This window comes from Podarcis vaucheri, assembly GCF_965113315.1.
Source record: "Podarcis vaucheri genome assembly, chromosome: 5".
NCBI classification, from domain to species: Eukaryota; Metazoa; Chordata; class Lepidosauria; order Squamata; family Lacertidae; genus Podarcis; species Podarcis vaucheri.
In genome coordinates, this window is record NC_138763.1 from 30,869,713 (window position 1) to 30,891,208 (window position 21,496).

Here is a 21,496-nt window from a genome sequence, read left to right on the forward strand (position 1 = left end):
CTCTGAACATGTGCACTTCCAACTGAACCTTTTATTTACAGTCATCTCCTAGGCCCACAGCCTTCCTTATATAACATTTCCTGCAAGTATGTGTGGGTTTCACAAAGAATCTTGCAATAGGAAGGATTGCACCACTAAGTGGCACAGACATTCCTGCTTAGATTTGGTAGGGCATGCTTATTTGTAACATAACTCAGGAATTGACTTCCTAATTGGTAACTGGTTCAACCTTCCTATACCTCTCCACTTCTCAGCCTCTCTGCTGCCGCCTACCTTTCACTTGGCATTCTCAGTGTCTTTGATTATTTTGACTTCTGTTGGCATGTTTCATGTTTGCAGACCCTTTTGGATTTTCATTAGTCCTTTTCCATAACTTGAGACTGATTTTTCAAACATAAGGTATGAGTGATCAAATGCTTCTACTTTTACCTTACACTTTTGTTGATGCTGCTGTCTATAGTTAGAATGTTTTCACCATATATGGGAGACAATCTACGGTCAGAAATCATGTATAAAATGTCTGGTCAGAACGAGTCCTTCCATGAATGAAAAGGGCCTTTGATGAATCAGCCATTCCTTCCAACAGAAAGAAGGTAGGGGTGTGAGTAATTTCTACTGATCACTGTTCTAGAGGGCACCCCATCCCTCCACAATAGATTTTATGGGAGGACACGGGGTTCGATAGAGGGGAGATCGGTGAACCTTGTTGTGGCGCTCGCACAGAGCCCCCGGTCGTTCCATGGAGTATTGACCCTACACCACCACGGCTTATCTCTTCCACTGCCACCAACCAGGTTTCCCCGGTAATATATTCAGACTCAGTCAGGTTGTAACGTATTAACAAAGATTCCAGTTTATTGTGAACGCAAACAAGTTTTAAATACTTTGAAACACTGTACTCCGATTCACTGTCTCCCCTCTGTCTCTAACTCACTCTGACTCCTATGCCTCCCACCCACAAGAAACCAACCAAACTCACTGCCAAAACTCCTGTTTTGAGCCTTAAACACAGTTAGGCTCCACCCCCAGGCTTTCTTATTGGTCAGCCTGTTAACACTTTTGCTCTCTCCGCCAGTACGACATCTCTGTAATGAGTGGGCAAACACTTGCTTCTTCCCCTTCTGTTAGACAGTGACAGGAATATCCTTCTTGGAGTAGAACTTTGGCCACATGCTCTTGAGAACCGATCCTAAGTCTGGAGATAAGGGGGAAGAAAGATTATCACCCATCTAGGACATTGTAGGGAATTTGCAGCCAAATCCTAAGAGCATGGGCTTTTTCCTAAGAAAAAGGAGGGTGCAAGTACGTTGCTTTGCTTTGCTTTATATTTCATTTTATTATTTAAACAATTTATAAAGGTAAAGGTAAAGGTACCCCTGCCCGAACGGGCCAGTCTTGACAGACTCTGGGGTTTGTGCGCCCATCTCACATCTATAGGCCGGGGGCCAGCGCTGTCCGGAGACACTTCCGGGTCACGTGGCCAGCGTGACAAGCTGCATCTGGCGAGCCAGTGCAGCACATGGAACGCCGTTTACCTTCCCGCTGGTAAGCGGTACCTATTTATCTACTTGCACCCGGGGGTGCTTTCGAACTGCTAGGTTGGCAGGCGCTGGGACCGAACAACGGGAGCGCACCCCGCCGCGGGGATTCGAACCACCGACCTTTTGATCGGCAAGCCCTAGGCGCTGAGGCTTTTACCCACAGCGCCACCCGCGTCCCAAACAATTTATACCCTACCCTTAAAAAATGTCCAGGGCACCTCAGAGCATTTAAAGTAACCTTACAAATTCAATTTAAAACAGCATAAAAGAGAAAGGTAAAAAAAAAGTGAATTCCATAAAATAGTAGCAAAACAACGCCAGCAAAATTAGCAGAATTAGCATAGTAGATTTAAATCAGGCTGTGTGTGTGTGTGTGTGTACAGTGGTATCTCTGGTTACGAACAATTCTGGTTATGAATGCTTCAGGTTACGAGCTCTGCTAACCTGGAAGTAGTTGCTCCTGGTTGCAAACTTTGCCCCAGGATGCGAATGGAAATCGTGTGCCAGAGGAGCTCAAGCAACGGGAGGCCCCATTAGCGAAAGCGTGCCTCAGGGTAAGAATGGTTTCAGCTTAAGAACAGACCTCTGGAATGAATTAAGTCGGTAACCAGAGGTACCACTGTAGTTAGTTACAGCATTATATATCCATTATACAGCACATTTCTGAATGATCAGATCAGATCATAGATCATATATTATACTACATTATTATATTAATCACCATTCAGTGCTTCTGTGTTAACCTTGAGTCCTGGTTTTCTGGGTCTGGTGTATATTTCTTTATCAAAGCACCAAGCCAATAGTGAGTTAATACATATTATAGATGATTGGCTTACTCAAGTACACTACGAAGAAATTTAGTTAATAACAGCCCCCCCAATAGCTCCTATGTTTCTAATGTCTCCTATATCTGTTTCTGACTTTTATTCTTTCTCCAGTTCCTTTTCTGCTTCTTTCTTTTGCCCCCCCCACCCCGCATTTGTAGTGGGAGGCTGCAGGCTCCTTTGATTAGTCTGCCTGACGAACCACGAGCTAAGATGGATGAGTTCTCCAAACCAATCGAAGTCAGATTACATTGACAGTAAACAGGAAAAAAAGGAGAACTGTGCCCCTCCAAAAAGCGGAGTGTGGGAGTAAAGGGTGAAGCGAGGGACATAAAGCAAGCTGGTCTAACTCCAGTAAGATCCTGTCTCTGTCCCACCGGTTGCAACTGATACCTGCTGAAGCCCCTGTGATATATTCAGATCCTAAGAGGAGCAAATCTTTGATTTCAATGATGCATTGCCAAGTAAAGCACTTAGAAGTGAGGTTCTGCGTGCCTATAATACCCGATCACCCTGTTGTTCATTTTAAAGAAAGGTCTGATAAAGTTCTTGAGTGTTGCGCTGTGTTCATATAGCGGGAGATCTTTAGAAGACTTAAGTGCTCCTAATACACGGTTCTTCAACTACTTAAAAGTGGTGACCACAACGTCCTGTAGCCATATTTTCAGGAGGCTTCAGCTTGCTAACCTATTCCTGCAGCAGATAGCATTATAATTTTCAGAAACCAGTGTTGGTAATTGATTCAGTGAGACCTGCATCTGAGCCAAAGTACATAAGATTGTGCTATAAGGCTGTGTATTCCGGAAGACCCACTAAAGTTACTAGGTATTACTTTTGCAATACACTTTATATCCCAAGGAGGGTGGGAGGGAATGTTCTCCACCCTCGTGTCTTTTTTTCTTTTCTTTTTTGGTGCCAGACATATTTCATTGAAGGTGTCCACCAGACTGGCACTAAAATATTGTCTTAACTGGCCATCTGTCTCGCCTGGTTGAAAAACAGAAAAACAAAAGCATGCCTCATTTATGAAAATAAAAGTTTTTTGGTCTGCTTAGCGTAAAAATTAAAATACGGGAATATGGAAAGCAGCTGGGACTTCTGGAGGAGAATGAAGATGGCAAAGTTCTCTTTTGAAACTTTGGAGGATAGATAGACCCCACCCTGAGCAATTTTGAGGCAACGTTAGCAAATTATACACATACTTTCATCTGCCATAGCTTGCTCTGTTTTTCTAGCCCATGAATGACTGTATTTTCTGGATAGTTTATATGTGCACAAATTGTGTTGTAGAAAAGGGAGCTGATGTGAAATATCAGTCATGATTGTTAAGAAATGAATTCAAGCTGCTTTTCCTATAGTGCTTTTCCATCTCATTTTTCAGAATTGAGGGTAGCATTTGGTACTGTAACTGGGCAACAAGATTTTCTCCCCACCCTCTGCAGCTCAGGTCATTCACTTCATGATGCTTCTCTTGCACAGCTTTGAATAAAAAGCCAAAAAGGTGTGCTGTGCTCTGTGGCTCTTCTAGAACATTCTGATGTTGCTTCGTTCACTGTTCTTTATATGCAAATAAGCAATTGTAGAACTTCTACGTACACTATATTTTGCATAATTCACACGTCCCAAAACAACATGTGAACTGAAACATCTCTGTCTTTTGAAATTCACATTTCTATGAATTTTGCATTGTAGTTCTCCAGTTGAATATTGTGTACAAAAAAAATCATACATTAGGTGTGAAGAAGAAATATGTGTATTCATGAAAATAACATACAAAAATTGCATTGTATTAGGGAGAATTGTTCTGTAAAGAATGTGTATTTGGCAAAAGTGTGCATTAGGAGCTATTCACACTAAAATGAACATTCAAACTGACATGAAAACGTGGAAGACACTAAAGTTAAGTTTGGGGGGAAAATGAGAAACCGAGGAAACCTGAACTTGATAGTCACCTATCACTATTCTGTACATACTTTCTTACACAGTAACAAGGCAATATACAAAAAAGCAAGAATACGATAAAACTGCAGTTCAGAATAAAGCAGCATTTATTTTGCATTGCAAAACATCAGGTTAATTTTTGTACATGGAAAATGCTGGTTGCATTTCATATTTAGTATTAGCTTTGAGTTGTATTTCTAAATTTAGAGCAAATGCTCTTTCCTGAAATTAATCCTGTTAAACTGTTTTATATGTAAACCGTGCTGAAATTCCGATCAGTTCATAGCGTTTAAAGGAGGTTGGAGTAGCGGGTAGGGAATGAGATTTTCCTGCTGAGCAAAAGAACCTGTTTTGTCTGCCAAGTTTTAGACTCAAATGCAGACATCTTGGACTTTGAAATGCCAGCCAACTAGGCCACCAAGTAACCTGTGATAAACTTTGACTGAGTACTTTAAAAAATGTGTAGCCAGACTGCTTGCACTTTGTCTATTTTTCCTACCAAGTATGAAATCACTTAAGTATAACCCAGACAACAGTTTTGCTGACGTCTCTCTTTTCCTCGTCTAGCAGCTATGCTTTTAGACCTCAGCACCCTTAATATAGTTGTATAGACATCAGTCAAAACATGGCCAAATAACTGATTTACTTCTAAATTTTACAAAACTCTTCCTCGGATGTTTCAGTATTTGATAGTCATGCCAGATCATTAGTAATATTGGATTACTGAGAGGAGGATTTATCGACATAGGATCTCTTCCTCACATGTAAACATTTTAAAAAAACTGCACAATGTTAGACACAAACACCATTCTAATTTTTTTTAAAAACAAAGGCCTCAGACCTTAAGTCAGCCAATCTCTGTACACAGCCTTAGCCCATGTAGCCTTCCTTTCTCCTCAGCCCACCCAACTGGTACATGTGCAAATCCAAGCTAAACCAGAGTTGGGGGGAAAAGATGCTGAACAAATATTGCACCTGATAATTCACTCTTATTTGCAAGTTAAGTATCATGAAAGGTAGTGTCACATGTTTTCAAAGACTGTGCTTACGACTGAAGTACAATAAATAATTTGTTACACAAACTGTCTAAAGGCGTTTATCCAATCTCAGACTTGATTACCATTGGTTGTTAATCTGTGGTGTGTAGTACCAAGTAGATACATTGTCAGCTGTTATCCCATTGGTTTTTATGAATTAGTTAACTGATTTCAGGAAACAGAAGCTGCTTCTAGTGGTACTGGTAATGGAGTTCTAGCTTATATAGCAGTTGTCCAAAGTCTGCAGTGTCTCTCTCAGTTGATATTTGTGCATTGTCTAGATAAAAAGGAATTCTATAAACTAAGCCTTCACTATCCAACCAGGTCAGTTTCAAGGTAATGGTGTACTGCATCTGTTTCGGGAAGCTTTTAATGTTTGATGTATTATAGTATTTTAATATTCTTTTGGAAGCCGCCCAGAGTGAGCGGGGTATAAATAATAAATTATTATTATTATTATTATTATTATTATTATTATTATTATTATTATTATTATCTGGCGCTATTGGTTGGATGTTGCACAACACAGCATCTAAGGTGGGCTAAAAGTAAGTTGGAAAAATGCAATTAAAAACAACATTTCTATTTAGCACATGCTAATTGTATGCTGAATAATCCAGAATCAAACTGTTTCCTTGAGGAAGCACCTAGTGATTGCAAAAGCTTTCAGATCTTCTTTCGGTGGTTGTCTGCGCTATTTCAGATGCTGCTTTTGAGCTTCCTCAATCCACATTTTGAGGGACGCAGCCTAAGCCATTGAATATATACTGACACATGTCACAGCATTCAGTTGGGATTATTTCCATCTTAATGTGCGTAGGATTGTGCCCTTTATCTGGGATAATGCCTGTTGTTTGCAATCTAGCTGTGATACAGATTAGTAGGATTAATTGCCAATATAATGCAAAATATAGAAGAATAATAATATAGAGGGGAATCTTGCAATAGGAGCTGTATGGGTCAGTGAGTCATAATGTTTATTACTCTTGTATTAATAGTCATATTTCCAAAACCAGTCTGAATGTACAAACATGGGAGAAGTTTCAAGGGTGTATCTGTTGGAACAGTTACAATGTGACTTTCTCAGCAAGAGAAACTATTGATCTGTACCAGCCCAGTGGTAATGGTGTTGACCTGCAGTCAGTCTGGGTAAGTTATTTGTTACTCATGCAGCAACAGATATTCATTATAAACTATATATGCTGTTAGTTTGCTCTGTTTATACAACCATTTAGTGGTCATTTATTAAAAAGTAAAAATTATGTATAGTTATTGCATGTACAATTTGGCAGGGAAGTGATCCTGGCAGAAATTTAGCCAAAGAAACCACGCTAACACCAGTCATATTCCATGTTGTGATAGAAACAAATTCTTCTTCTTTAAATGTTTGGAACTGAAGCTCTTTTGTCTTTGCAGATGTCGAGGGACTGTAAAAGCACACAATTTCTTGGCTTCCAGTGTAGAAAAGATGCTGTCAACTGAAGGCTGGAAGGAAGAGTAAGAAATTATCTGCCCTTTCACAGGTATACCCATTCATTGCCATTTCAATATAGTGTTGCAAAGTAACCTTGTTGACAGTTCCTGATAGGATGAAGTGCAGTGAGTTTGAGTACTGAAGTGGGCTGGGTGTGATGTTATTCAGACTGTTTTCTCTCCACATACTTTTCAAGGAAATGTTACAGAGGTAAGTGCCTTAGCCATGGGCACAAAATTATAGGAAGTATGGCAAAATGAAGGGATTGTAAATGGTTTTTGGAAGTAGAAATGGAGAGAGCTCATTGGAACTGATCAGGAATGGAAGGTGCAAGTTGTCTAGAGGATTCATAGCTGTTGAGAGTCTTCCTCAGGACACAGATTAGGGCCACAGGGTAGAGTTGTGCGTGCGTGCGTGTGTGTGTGTGTGTCCACGCACAGCCCTGCTTCATACCTCTGGTCATCTTTGTTTCCCTCCACTGAACCCATCCCAATTTGTTTACATCATTTTCACATTCCACACCTGAATTTCACACATTCCATATTCATGGAATGGATGCACATCTTGTGAAAGTGTAGGCCAGTTGAGAATTATTGGAAAGAAGTTTGATGCATGATGGATTATTGGATAAGATGCAATCTATTGATTGTTCTATTGAATTACTGCAAACACTGCACAACCTCAGGATAGATCGCCTATTGAAGATCTAATTCTAGATGCAGAGATTGTCTTGGCTGTGTACTAGAATTTCCCTAAGGTTCCATCAATCTCTGAATAGCTAAGAAAGGTTTTGAATCTGGCTGAGATAGAAAAATCTTACTTTGGTTATGAAAAGAGAGCATGACTCCTTATGATGGATGGTTTTGTAGGGAACTTGAATCCATTCATAAATTACTGGACTACTCAGTTCTTTGAAGCAATATGTATATTCAGTTCCATAATAAAAACAAACATTCATTGAGACTTTGATCAAAATGAGATATTTTTTTTGAGCTAGCAGTTTAGGTGATGGAAAATAACAAAGAAGAAATGTTGCTAATGCTGTGATTCCCAAGCATATCATGTTTATTCAATCTAACACTTTGTTCTTTTTATAGCATCGCTCTTAGTACTATGCACTACTTTTCTTTAACACCTCTGTCTATTTGAAGCCACTTACTGCATAACACTATTTAGAAGAAGCTGAACATATCTACACGAATTTCCTTAAACAAGCCTCAATAGTTAGTTTAATTATAAGTCATTTAAAAAGTGGTACTTACACAGGGACATTTTGTCTCTGTTGTTGAAACTGCAGATGTGAGCAATAGCAAGAAATGGCATGATTCATTATGTGTCAAAGACTTTTCTGTAACTGAGAATTATTATTATTTTTAATTATTGTGCTCAGGTTCTGCTAGCTAGCTTACCATTGGCGTCTGCGAGAACAGGATTCTGGACTAGATGGGCTATTGGCTTGATCCAACAGGACTCTTCTTAGGTTCATAAACTGAATGGGTATAGCAATATTTAGATGAGCACTGTAAAAATGTAAAGGACACCTGTATGGTTAAGTCCAGTCAAAGGCGACTATGGGGTTGCGGCGCTCATCTTGCTTTCAGGCCAAGGGGGCTGGCATGTGTCCGCAGACGGGCTTTCTGGGTAATGTGGCCAGTATGACTAAACCGCTTCTGGCTCAACAGAACACTGTGATGGAAACCAGAGCACACAGAAACTCCATTTACCTTCCTACCACAGTGGTACCTATTTATCTACTTGCACTGGCGTGCTTTCGAACTGCTAGGTTGGCAGGAGCTGGGATCATAGCTGTCAACTTTTCCCTTTTTTAAAGGGAAATTCCCTTATTCTGAATAGGATTCCTCTCAAGAAAAGGGAAAAGTTGACAGCTATGGCTGGGATAGAACAATGGGAGCTCTCCCCGTCGAGCAGATTTGAACTGCAACCTTCTGATTGGCAAGCCCAAGAGGCTCAGTGGTTTAGACTACAGCATCACCTGCATTCCTATGAGCACTGTAAGACCCACATCTCAAGATACACATGCATGACCATTTAGGAGTTCTTATGTGCTCATGTCAGAAACCAGAACTTATGGAATAATGGAAGCAGAAAAATTGGTCTCTGACCCAAGGAATCTAAATTTTAACTGTGGGGGAAACAAACAGAGGGAATGAAAAAGCCAGAGTAATGAGTGATGAATGTGAGCAAACATAGTGTGGTGTGGTGTGGTAGTTCTATTTCTATTTCTAGTTCTAGTTCTAGTTCTAGTTCTAGTTCTAGTTCGGGACTAAGATTCTGGGAGTCTGGGGTTCAGATCCCCAATCAGTCAGGAAGCTCACTGGGTGACCTTTCAATCACTGTCTCTCAACCTAACCCACCTAACAGAGTTGTTGTGAGGAGAAAATGGATGGGGTGGACGGACCATGTGTGCCACCTTGAGCTCCTTGGAGGAAGAATGGAATGTTGTTGTTGTTGTTGTTGTTGTTGTTGTTGTTGTTGTTGTTGTTCTTCTTCTTCTTCTTCTTCTTCTTCTTCTTCTTCTTCTTCTTCCTCCTCCTCCTCCTCCTCCTCTTCCTCTTCCTCTTCCTCTTCCTCTCCTTTCTTTCCATGTATCTCATTTGGGTTGGGAATATGGACTAATGAGGTTTAATGGAATGAGAGAGAGGCAGTAAAATGTATGAATTCTGGAAGTAATTTAGAGGCGTATTTATTTGATTTTTATATCCTTGGTGGCTTTGAGAACTGCATGAACTGGGTAAAGTAATAGAAAAATAGGTAGTCAGGTATCACATGTCTTCTTTGAGCTTTCTCTGTATTTACGTCTACTGTCTACGTCTACTGTCTGTAGTCTCAGAAGGAAGAATATTATGCTTTTGTTTATGGCAAACTGTAAAGGCAGGGATGGCTGTTTCAGTACATACACTCCCGTTTCCCAAACAAAAGAGAGAGAGATTAATTCTCAGCAGTTTCAGCTGCCTGGCACGTCCCAGCCAGCCAGAGTATCACCTCAAAACAGCAAGTTCCAGTATGTACGCTAAAGAAGACAATTCATTCCTAAGGTATTTTGAGCTGGTTGATCTTTTCCAGCGGGGGAGGGGGGACTTATAAAATAGAGAGCACATTACACACCATCACATTCTCAATTTTGGGATTCATTAATTTTGTTCAGTAAAACATTTCCCATCTAACAGGATACCTCAAATTATCTGTGATACCCAGTGTCTGGCATGTCCAACATAAAAGACTTTCCATTTGTCATATAGTGCTTGTTCAGTTTGATGCGATAGTGCCCCAGTAAAGCATCTTGCCGATTCAGCTGCAAATCTTTGCGCCAGGTTTGTGGTAAAGGGCATTTTCTGTGGTTTTGCTGCACAAGTTACGTCACATATATTCTTAATTAAAAAGGACAGTAAGCAGAATATAAGAATTTTATAGCAATGTTTCTTTAAAGTTAATTTTGCTTCACAACCATACCTAATACAACAAATTCTACCTGTGCAAAGGCAACAGAGAAGGACGGGCGTGTTTGCATCTTCGGTCCTGAAACAGCAAACTAATAGTATATACAGACGCTAGTAAGAATGGCCAATTTTGGTTTTTCTTACTTTCCCCTTTTCCCTGCCTTCAGTCTGCCAAATTTCTGCATAAGTCTGCAAATTTTTAAAATTGAAAAATCCTCGTGAAAATTCATCAGCACATTTTTTCCAAGTGATTCCCTGTAAAATAATGCATTTTTTATGCTTATTATCACAAATATATGCATTTTTATGCACACTTTACCATAATGCACACATCTTGGTACACAGTATTTGTTTGGAGGACTGCATCACAACATTTGGAGAAGTGCAAATTTCAAAGAATAGCTGTGTTTTGGTTCACATACCGATTCAGAAAATGAGAATTAGGTAGGTTTGTATTCGAATCTGAACCAAACCAGATTTGTCTCCCATCCCTGGATACAAGTGTTATCAATCTGTCCTTCCTTCTTTGTTGTCTGTCCTGGCTGCTTTTGCAAACTGCTTCATTTTTTGTTGAGTGCTCTTTCACCAAATTCCCTCCTCACAAGTTTTTACTTGTACACTTCTGCCCAGGGGTAGGAGGAGGGTACTCTGATCGTATGCTAACTGGGGATTAGGAAATGGCTTCCTTGATGATGGTAGACCCAGTTGACATTATATCCAGCTCCCACTTTGAACTGGGTTCAACTGGAAATGAGCTAACCCCCTGCCTCTGTCACTCACTCCCCCAGCCATCTCCAGAGATGAGGGGTGGGAGACCTTACAGAGAGAGAATTCTTATACCAGGACTTTTAAGTAATACTTTTAAAAAATACTGGCTCAGATCAGTTTTGATACTCTGCCAAGAAGACATTCCCAAATAATATTCTTTCTGCTTCTGAAGAATATGAGTACCAGAGCGCTGAGAGTGGGGCTATTTGAATTTCTCAGTAGCTGGCGGATACAGGGAGATGAATAGGTGCAGCACACTGACAAATCCAATTCTGCCAGAAAGAAACAGCTTCACTTTAAAAACAGCTTTGCTCAATATCTCGAAGATGTGTACAGAAAGCAGCCGTGTAGCATTTATGCAAACAATATGCAGCATGGAGCAACTTGCCTACCCTGTCTTGGACACCCCCGCCCCCTTGTTACGGGGTGAGCAATATTTTGTACTGATGCATAAGCTCATCTCATTTTTTTAAAAATAATTGGATAAACAATTGTAATAGCTTATTATTTATACGCTGCCCCACCTGGCTCATAATAAAGCATTAAAAAATGTTGAACATTATAAACTTCCCTAAATAGGTCTGCCTTCAGATGTCTTCTAAAAGTTGTGTAGTTCTTTATCTCTGTGACATCTGATGGGAGGGCATTCCACAGGGTGGGTGCCACTACTGAGAAGGCCCTCTGCCTGGTTCCCTGTAACCTCACTTCTCGCAGTGAGGGAACCACCAGAAGACCCTTGTAACTGGATCTCAGTGTCTGGGCTGAACGATGGGGGCAGACATGCTCCTTCAGGTATACAGGGCCGAAGCCATTTAGGGCTTTAAAGGTCAGCGCTGACACTTTGAATTGTGCTTGGAAATGTACTGGGAGCCAGTATAGATCCTTTATATGGTCCTAATATGGTCCCAGTGGCCAATTATGAACATTACTTGAGGACATTCCATATATATAAATAAATTAAAGTGCCCCCTTTTTCCACACCTTTCTCAAACATGCATGTGTTTTTGCATGGTTTAGTGTGTGTGTACATGTGTGTGAATAGAAATGGTGATGAATGTTTTGAGTTGGCATTCAGTCATTCATTATATGTGTGTTCTGCTCTTTCTGTAATGTTCAGGTTGTGATAGTAACCCACCAGCACATGGTGCACTTCATGGTAGAATAGGTCTTTTAAATCCAGGACTTCCTGATCTATGACAAACACAGTACTGTACCATATGGCATGGGTAGGGAACTTGTGACCCTCCAGATATTGATGGACTACAATTCCCATCATCCCTGATTATTGGTTCTGCTGGCTGGCTGGGACTGATGGGAGTTGAAGTCCAGCAACACCTGGAGGGTCACAGGTTCTCCATCACTGCCATATTGGTTTGCAATATTTCAACAGAGACGGAGAACCAATAGATACACTTTCACCCCATGCGTCAGGCACCAATATACAAAAAATCAGCCCATTTCACAACAATTGATATTCAGTCCACAAAAGAAAGTGTGCAACAATTTAAATTCAGTCTGGGTTGAAAAATAAAAATGTGGTTGGCCACATTCAGTCCTGGGATCTGCTGCGTATGTAAAAGAACAGCAGTGGAGAGAGCAGAACAAGTATGTGTGTGGGTGGAGAACTGTGGTAGTGGGTGGGTGATACCAAAAGTGAGTTCCTTGTTCTTGCTTGCTTTTATCAGAATGCTTTTCCTTTCAACCCGGACTGTATCAAAGCATCCATGCGAATGGGCCAGGTTCACAGAGAGCACCCCTCCGCACAGCTGAGAAATACATTAGCAGGAACATTGCCGGTAGATTATGACAACAGAGAGGTGGCAACTAGAATCTGCAGCACCTTCTCTCTCAACTCAGGGCTTTCATGTCCTTGCAATCATCAGGTTTTGCTTAAAAAGCACTCCCAGCATCTCTGAGCTGGGGTGACATCACCACAGTGGTATTTTGGGCTTTTGCCAAGTTACTTCTAGGCTTCCACTTTCAGGGTTTCCAGCTGTCGAAATCAGCAACAGTCTCTTTGTATACACAAAACCACAGAACTGTAGAGCTGCAGAGCCCTTTGTCGAATGCTTGCCTGTGTCTGCATTTCATTTTGCCTCAGGTCTTCCTGCCCTTTCTGGAACTTGCCTTTCTGTCCCCATCTCCTGTGCAGCACAGCCTGCCATTCCTGCTGCAGCAGACCCTTATCTCCAGTCACGGCAAAGTTCTCTCACTCTCCTGCCCAGGCCCTTGCAGCATGAACTCCGGTTGCCCCTGTTTACCAGCTGGATCATCCCTACTTTTTGCATGCATGGTGGGCTTCCCTGGATCATTGCCCCTATTTATTTATTTATTTTGCCTTGTTAAGGTTTTAGCACAAACATGTAAATGCAGGCACATGAATGTTCAAGGCGCAACGTAGGGCAAAGACTGCCATTTCACATGATGCTGAGGCTCATTATGAAAAGCTTGGTGGTTTATGATCTTTGGGCATCTCTTTAACTGAAAGAACACACACATAAGGTTTCTTTACAAAAACAACATGTAGAGAGGAAACCAGAGACAGGGCATTTTCAGTTGTGGCCACCCAACTGTAAGGTTACTCTCCCCAAATATGCTTACATGGCATCTTCTTTGGTGTCAATCAGCACACAACAAACATGTTATTTTCCCAGGCTTTTAATACCCGCCATAGCTTTAAGCTGTTTTTACTCTGTGCCTTGAATAGTTATGCTACATTTACTGTTTTTATTGGGATATTTTTAAAATTTGTATTTCAAATTGCTTTATTTCTTCTTTTGAGCTCTGAGAACTTTGTTGAGGTGAAACCTAGGAATACTGGCTTGGATTCAGACTTCACAGGAGGAGACTTTTGCCAATTCTCTCTTGTGCCCTTCAAAAATCTGCTCCTGGGGCTTAGGGGACATCTCTCTGGAACAGTTGGGTGGGAGGAGGCACTGGCAGTTGTAGAAGGAAGAGGAAAGTTGGCAAAGCTGCCTCCTTCAGATTGGTGGGATCCTCCACTAGACCAAAAGCCTTCAGTGGATGGAAAGAAACCTTCTGTTCATAGAGGGTGAAGAATGGACAAAAGCCATTTTAAAAATAAATACCTGTGAGTCGAATAAAAAAAAATGAGAGGCACAAAAAAAAATGAGAGGCACAAATACAAGATGGGTGACACCTGGCTTGAGAGCAGTACATGTGAAAAGGATCTAGGAGTCTTGGTTGACCACAAACTTGACATGAGCCAACAGTGTGACGCGGCAGCTAAAAAAGCCAATGCAATTCTGGGCTGCATCAATAGGAGTATAGCATCTAGATCAAGGGAAGTAATAGTGCCACTGTATTCTGCTCTGGTCAGACCACACCTGGAGTACTGTGTCCAGTTCTGGGCACCACAATTCAAGAAGGACACTGACAAACTGGAACGTGTCCAGAGGAGGGCAACCAAAATGGTCAAAGGCCTGGAAACGATGCCTTATGAGGAACGGCTAAGGGAGCTGGGCATGTTTAGCTTGGAGAAGAGGAGGTTAAGGGGTGATATGATAGCCATGTTCAAATATATAAAAGGATGTCACATAGAGGAGGGAGAAAGGTTGTTTTCTGCTGCTCCGGAGAAGCGGACACGGAGCAATGGATCCAAACTACAAGAAAGAAGATTCCACCTAAACATTAGGAAGAACTTCCTGACAGTAAGAGCTGTTCGACAGTGGAATTTGCTACCAAGGAGTGTGGTGGAGTCTCCTACTTTGGAGGTCTTTAAGCAGAGGCTTGAGAACCATATGTCAGGAGTGCTCTGATGGTGTTTCCTGCTTGGCAGGGGGTTGGACTCGATGGCCCTTGTGGTCTCTTCCAACTCTATGATTCTACGATTCTATGAATAAATGTCGTCTTATAGTGTCCAACATGCTGAGCCCAGCTTCGGCTGGGGAGAGCGGGATATAAATAAAATTTATTATTATTATTATTGCAGATTAACCGAATATAGCATTCAGCAAAACTAGAGCCTCCAGCAGCAAGGAATGGAGGGATGGCATGGGGCTCAGTCAGTGGGAAAGGGGGTGTTACAATAAAGTACCTTTTGTTATTTGGAGGGGTATAGAACTGGATGGTGCGTTAAGTTTTTAGATATACTGTAAGCCACCCAGCCAGATGGGCAGGGCATAAATAATAATAATAATTTAAAGTTTTGAAATACATTCAACAGGATCATCCATTTAGTATTTCTCTCCTGATTAAATTATATGGTCAGGATTCTCTTCTTTTGTTTAAACAGTATTGCTATCTGGTAGTATCTGCAGTACAATGAGTTTAGAATAATCATAAAAAGTCTCTCTTTTCAACTAGTATATACTAACTGGTCTTCAGTTGGTGGGTTGGGAATTGTCAGTGGGTTGTCACAGCCTGATCCAAGGCATAGCTGAAAATGTTTTCCTTTTTTAAGGGAAATTCCCTTATTCTGAATAGGATTCCTCACAAGAAAAGGGAAAAGTTGACAGCTATGATCCAAGGTGAGTCACATCAGGAGGATAGTTAAAGAATGGTTCCCCAAATGCATGTTTGGGTCAAAAGTGGGTTCTGGGTCTGAAAAGGTTGATGAATTTGGATGCCGCTAACTCAGAGATAGAAAGAAGACATAGTACGTACCAGAGAGGAATGGCAAACTAAGCTGTTGGACTATGCTGAAATGCCAAAACTGACTGGAAAGCTCAAGGACCAAGAAGACAAGAAATTCAAGAAAGAATGGGAAAAGTTTATAATTTATTTAGGAGAACTCTGTAAGCAGATGAAAACATTAGCAGGATTTTAATCTCACTTGTAATGTAATAGATATTACGGACAACATGGACAGATAAGAAATATAGATTACTAAATAAAATGCAGTTGAAAATGTTGATAATAGGACCCGTAGAGGGGATGGGGGAAGTCTTGAGATTCAGAGTAATCTCTTTAGATGGATGTGTATTTGGTATGGTTATAAATTTATATTTGTAAAATCTAATAGAAATGATTTCAAAAAGAGAGAGAAACAGTTGATGAAATCTTCACTAACAACAATAATTACTAACAACATCAAAAGGCACAATATACCACAGAATTTGACCTGGTCTCTGTAATCTATTCAGCTGGAGGTAACATTATATTTGATTAAACAAAGCTGCTGGGGGCTCATTGCTTTCAATAAGAAAACAAGAGTGTTTGCTTCCAGTGGGGCCACATTAGCATTGTTTTAAAATGATTATACTAACTAATACAATAAGGCAAACTCAAAATACAACCGCAGGGCCTTGATGAGAATGTAGATTGACTTGTTCTACTTGGTGGAAAACCCTCTGACCCAAAACACACCACTCCATCTGTCAACGTCTAGGCAGCAACAGCAGGGCAGAAAAATGAATGAGATGGCTTCAGAGGAGTAACTTTCTGAAACACATTTGCTCACTTAACATTTAATCTGTGCCCTGCACTGAAATATTGTTCTCTGCTATATAGCATGGGTAGGTCATTCCCAGAATTAAAAATGACTTGATAGAACAAGAATGAAAATAGCCACACTTTTTTTTTTAAAAAAAGCACCACTTTCTTCAAACACTCTGAGTGAAAGAAGCAGTATTTATTTAAGTCAGCCTCCATGAGTAGCAATAAATGAACACAAATTTGAGATCAGAAGCAACCTCATTCAGAAATCAATGGTAAACTTTTCAGTGTCCCAGGGCACTGATGCTGATCTCAAAGGGCTCCTTCAGATGATCTGTTTATTGAGCATTCATCCTGATTCACTTGCACAAAGCTTACATGGTTGTTAGATTATGCCTGGTCTTTACTGAACATTCATTTGAATTCATTTACAGGGCAGTTGCATGGCAATCAGCATTCATCCTGATTTGCTAATGGGGCATTTAAACATTTTCCCATTGTTCATTCAACACTTTAAAATGCATTTCCCCATCACTTTCCAAACCGCAAAGAGTTCATGGTTTTTGCATTTGTTTAATGTGGATTTGCCAAGTGCTTTGTTGTTGTTTAGTCATTTAGCCGTGTCCGACTCTTCGTGACTCCATGGACCAGAGCATGCCAGGCACTCCTGTCTTCCACTGCCTCCCGCAGTTTGGTCAAACTCATGTTCGTAGCTTCAAGAACACTGTCCAGCCATCTCGTCCTCTGTCGTCCCCTTCTCCTTGTGCCCTCAATCTTTCCCAACACCAGGGTCTTTTCCAGGGAGTCTTCTCTTCTCACGAGGTGGCCAAAGTATTGGAGCCTCAGCTTCAGGATCTGTCCTTCCAGTGAGCACTCAGGGCTGATTTCCTTAAGAATGGAGAGGTTTGATCTTCTTGCTTTAATCCATGTTAAATCAGAAAACCTAAAATTCCACAATGTGCTTGACTTCCTCCTGAAAAATAATGACCGCCTGGAGGCACCCATGGTCATCATACTACAATTTTCTTACTTTACTTTACTTTTTTTACTTTAAAGTGAGCCTTCACCACCAAATTGCTGAACTACAGTGTATCAGCAAATTTGATTCTCCTCAATTTGGACTTAATCAGAACTGTGAGTTTCTTGCACACTATGCGTGTTCAATGGCATAGGCATAGCTATGACTGCAGTTGAGAATGCATCACTCAGTTCTCATCATGTATTGATCTGGATTCTGCATAGAAATGTCACAAGCCTACTCCTAGCCCTTTCAGTTTTGGGCTCTTGGATATGCTAGCTATAGCCACCTAAATCTGTGTGTGCATATGAAGCATAAGACTCTTTTTTTGTATGTGACATAATAGACCAGGGGTCTGCAACCCGCGGCTCCGGAGCCGCATGTGGCTCTTTTACACCTTTGCTGCGGCTCCGGGGCGGATACTAGCGAGGGGAGGAGGCGCATTGTGCTCCCCAACACTCCCCACTGTGGCAGGCGCTGTACTGGCTGTGATGTCGCATGGGGGCGGTGCGTGCGTTAGTCACGCACCGTCCCGACGTCACCTTCCTGCCCGCCCGCTACATTGTAAGGGGCATGTAAGCTGGTCACTGCATTGAAAGGGGGCATGTACGCTGGTCACTGTTTTGAAGGGGAGTGAAGAACACACACACAAAAAAAGGTAACTTGTTAATTTAACGTTTATTTCTATGAGGAGGAGTAATTCTGAGGGGTCAAACAAAGAAATGATAAAAAAGTGACAAAAAAGTTATTTTTATAATGACGAGTTTTGCGGCTCCCAGTTTTTTTTTCTTCGGAAACGGGTCCAAGTGGCTCTTTTTGTCTTAAAGGTTGCAGACCCCTGTAATAGACTATGAGCCATAAAGGTCCATGCCACAACCAGTTGTAAGATTCCACAGAACTCTTCCTTTTGCATTTGCTCTGGAATGTATGCCTACAATAGCTCACCAATATGTCAGGACATTTTTTAACAACATAGGCAGCCTTTAATTAAACTACTTTGCTTTCCATTGGCCTTTTTGACCTTTTAATGATGGTGTTTGGTTTCCTTGTTTATCTGACATGCTGTTATCATGCTCTTTACATTCCAGGCGTGGTATCTTTCCCATGCATGTGCGTAAAAATCCTCAGATCACAAATCAGTAAACAAAGTAAAACCCTCGAGAAATATCATGTTCTGAAGATACCCTCCTGGAGGAAGTGAGTGACGGGAAAGAAAATGTGGGAGAATAATGACTTCAGAATTCATTTGCTACACATTAGTATGGTAACGTTTCTCAGGTCACTTTCTATGAAAAGCCACCTCTCCTACAAATGAAATACGCAACGTTTTATACAAATCTGGAGTTTTGCAAAAGACCCGGGTCTGCTGGTTTTATTGTTATGCTTCTCAAAAATGGTTGTGTTTGCCTCGTGCTTTGCCAACATTCATAGGCCTTTCTAAGGCACACCCCTGTGTGCATGAATTGGGGTTTAAGCCCTGTTGAACACAGTGGAACTTGCTTCTGAGTCCCTGTGAATGGGACCAGACTGCATGTATCACAGAAGTTGATCCTCAAAGACGTACACCATATAATGCACCCAGGTTGTAGGCTTCCTTCCCTGTGGAAATCCAGCTGTTCATGTTGTTACTATTCAGGCAACAACTTGGACGATACTTGCTAGTTTGGACCTTTAGTACATTGGTGGAGTAGAGCTCAATAGCTGTTGGTTGCTTTGTATTATTATTATTAGCTGGCAACTGCAGTGGCAGTTCTGCCAGCATGGCCCCTACCTTCCCCTTGCTCTTCTTCCCCCTTTGTCATTGCCTTCTCTCCCTGCTTGCCCCCCTCTGGTGGCTACTCCAGCAGTTGCAATGGAACAGTAGGTGGTAGCAGCAGTGGTAGGGGAACGAGCCCCTCTCAGTCTCTCTCCCTACTCACTTCTTCTCCGATACATGAAACACAGTTGAAAGTAGTGTGCCAAGGGACCTCTGAGTATTGCAATCTTCCCAAGGTGTTCTAGCTCTCCTTGGGAAATTGACTTTTTCACACATTGGATGAGGAAGAAAGATTGAGGAAAAACAGGAGAAACTGAGAGCTGTTGCTACTGGAGAAGGTGGGCATTCTTTTCTGGCTTGGATTCAGATCTGAGCCAGAGAAGAACTCAAGTACATAATGTTTGCGTGTTGAGGTCCCCAAGCCACCCCTCAAATAACTCACAACTCACACATAATTTTTGTTTAAGGTTTTTGGCATAATTTTGGCCACAACTTTATTAAAATACGTATCTGTGAGTGGTTGCTTAGGCATTGGTTAAGACTATCTGACCCTCCCCCCGCCTAGGGACAGAGAACTGAGCTCCGCACTCCCTCGGAAGCCAGTAAGGGAAAACAATATTGGGGAGCAATGGAGCTGAGTCACAGGCCCTCAGCACTCACCCGCATGCTTCCCGGGGCTTGCCGGCCCTAGCCCCATTCCAGGGATTCGGACGAAATCGTGGCAAGCCCCTGGATTCCTTTAACAGAATTCCCTTCCACAGCAGCATTGGAGGGGCAGGCCCAGCCAATCCTTACCCCTCCTCCAACCAATTTGATAACCAATCCCTAACCGCAACCTTACAAGTTGTGGTGATTTGCTACGCAGTAGGCAAAAACCAAATGGCCCCGCCAATTGGCCAGATGGACAAAATTCCTACCAGGCCCCTGCCCCAAGAGCAGATGACCCCATGACAGGCATAGCAAGGTCAAAGCAAAACCCTTGAAACTCAGGGTGGGCGGGCGGGTGATCCGGTTCACACAGCAAAAGAGAAAGCACCAAGCTGCGTGCCCGGAATTTAAAAGGTTCGATCCCTCCCACCAAAATTGCAACAAGCAAATTTCCCCGGCAACCCAGCCAACCAATCAATTGCCAGGGGTCAGATTGGCCACCTTGCCTGGCAACAGAGGGGTGACTCAGCGGACCCCACCGCAACACGTGCTCTCATTTCAAGGAGAACACGCTTTGCCTTAATATTGAAAGCTAGTCTAAGAACATCATCAGTGTGGCCCTCATAGCATGACTTTGGGCACTTCGATTGTCATTGTTTAGGGGTGGGATTGAATCACATACTGACAAATTCAGGTTGCACAATTAAAGCTAGCACTCCACCAAAAGAAGTGACAGAAAAATGGAAAACCTCTTAATACATACTGATAGAAACCCTTTGCACAACTGCGTTTCAAAGACAAGCTACTAATGGGTCTGCTGCTGAATATTAGAATGCGGTGTTGTTTTCATGCAAACTTTTCATGCATTCTATATCTGTTTCAAAGCAAAAATGACCATCGCTCCCACACAGTAATAACGTTAACATTAATTAATATCACACTTTCAAAACAAACGAAGTAGAAAAGGCCTCCAAACATCTGCTGAAGATATTAACACTGGAAGCAAGTGAGCTGGTCAGTGCTATTGTATTACCTTTGTAGCATTCTGAAGTACAGTATCATGCTTGCAAAAGAATATCTGTGCAACATAATTCTTGCTTCTGATGGCCTGGAGAATACCTCATAGTAGTTCTCAAAACAAACACACTTCTAAGATATCCTGCAGTTGAGAGAATGTCTGAGGTTGGACCTGAGTGATTGTGTGCTTTTGTAGTAGAGATGTGATATCGTCCATTCACATTATATGTATTGCTTTCTATCCAACAAATGGCCCATGACAAATTGAAAGAAGCCATGCACATTTTTTCCTTTTTTTTTAAAAAAAAGACTTAATACTTTGTTTTTAGGGCTGCATTTTTGATAGCCCCCCCAAATTGACTGCAAATAAAAACAACAGTATTCCACAAAAAGAAGCCAATTTCAAGAGTTGAATTTGCAGGAAAATGTTACAAAAAGTAGCCTTTATCAAAATTTATTTTCTGTGTTAAAATTTAGCAGTTTATTGAGATTTCACAATACCAAATCAGAATATGCCAAAAGCTTGAGCTCCTGCTTAACCACCAAATCATATTCAGATGGGCATGCAAAATTTTAAAATATATTTCAGTGCAATATCTTTCTTTGATACTGAGAAA

At 41.4% G+C, this 21,496-nt stretch overlaps 2 long non-coding RNA genes across 2 annotated transcripts in view; one reads left to right on the plus strand and one right to left on the minus strand.

Annotated features, from left to right (window-relative positions):
- Positions 1 to 1,029: 1,029 nt before the first annotated feature.
- LOC309532047 lies at positions 1,030 to 21,023 on the minus strand. Its single transcript, XR_014219551.1, has 3 exons — positions 20,896 to 21,023; positions 3,198 to 3,352; positions 1,030 to 1,195 (listed from the first exon to the last, which is right to left on the minus strand). It is a non-coding gene; the product is annotated as an uncharacterized lncRNA (long non-coding RNA).
- Positions 6,805 to 21,496, plus strand: part of LOC309532076 — a 145,207-nt gene continuing 130,515 nt past the window's right edge. Inside the window, exon 1 of the long non-coding RNA XR_014219586.1 lies at positions 6,805 to 6,866. This is a non-coding gene — a long non-coding RNA (uncharacterized lncRNA). The remainder of the gene's footprint in view (positions 6,867 to 21,496) is intronic.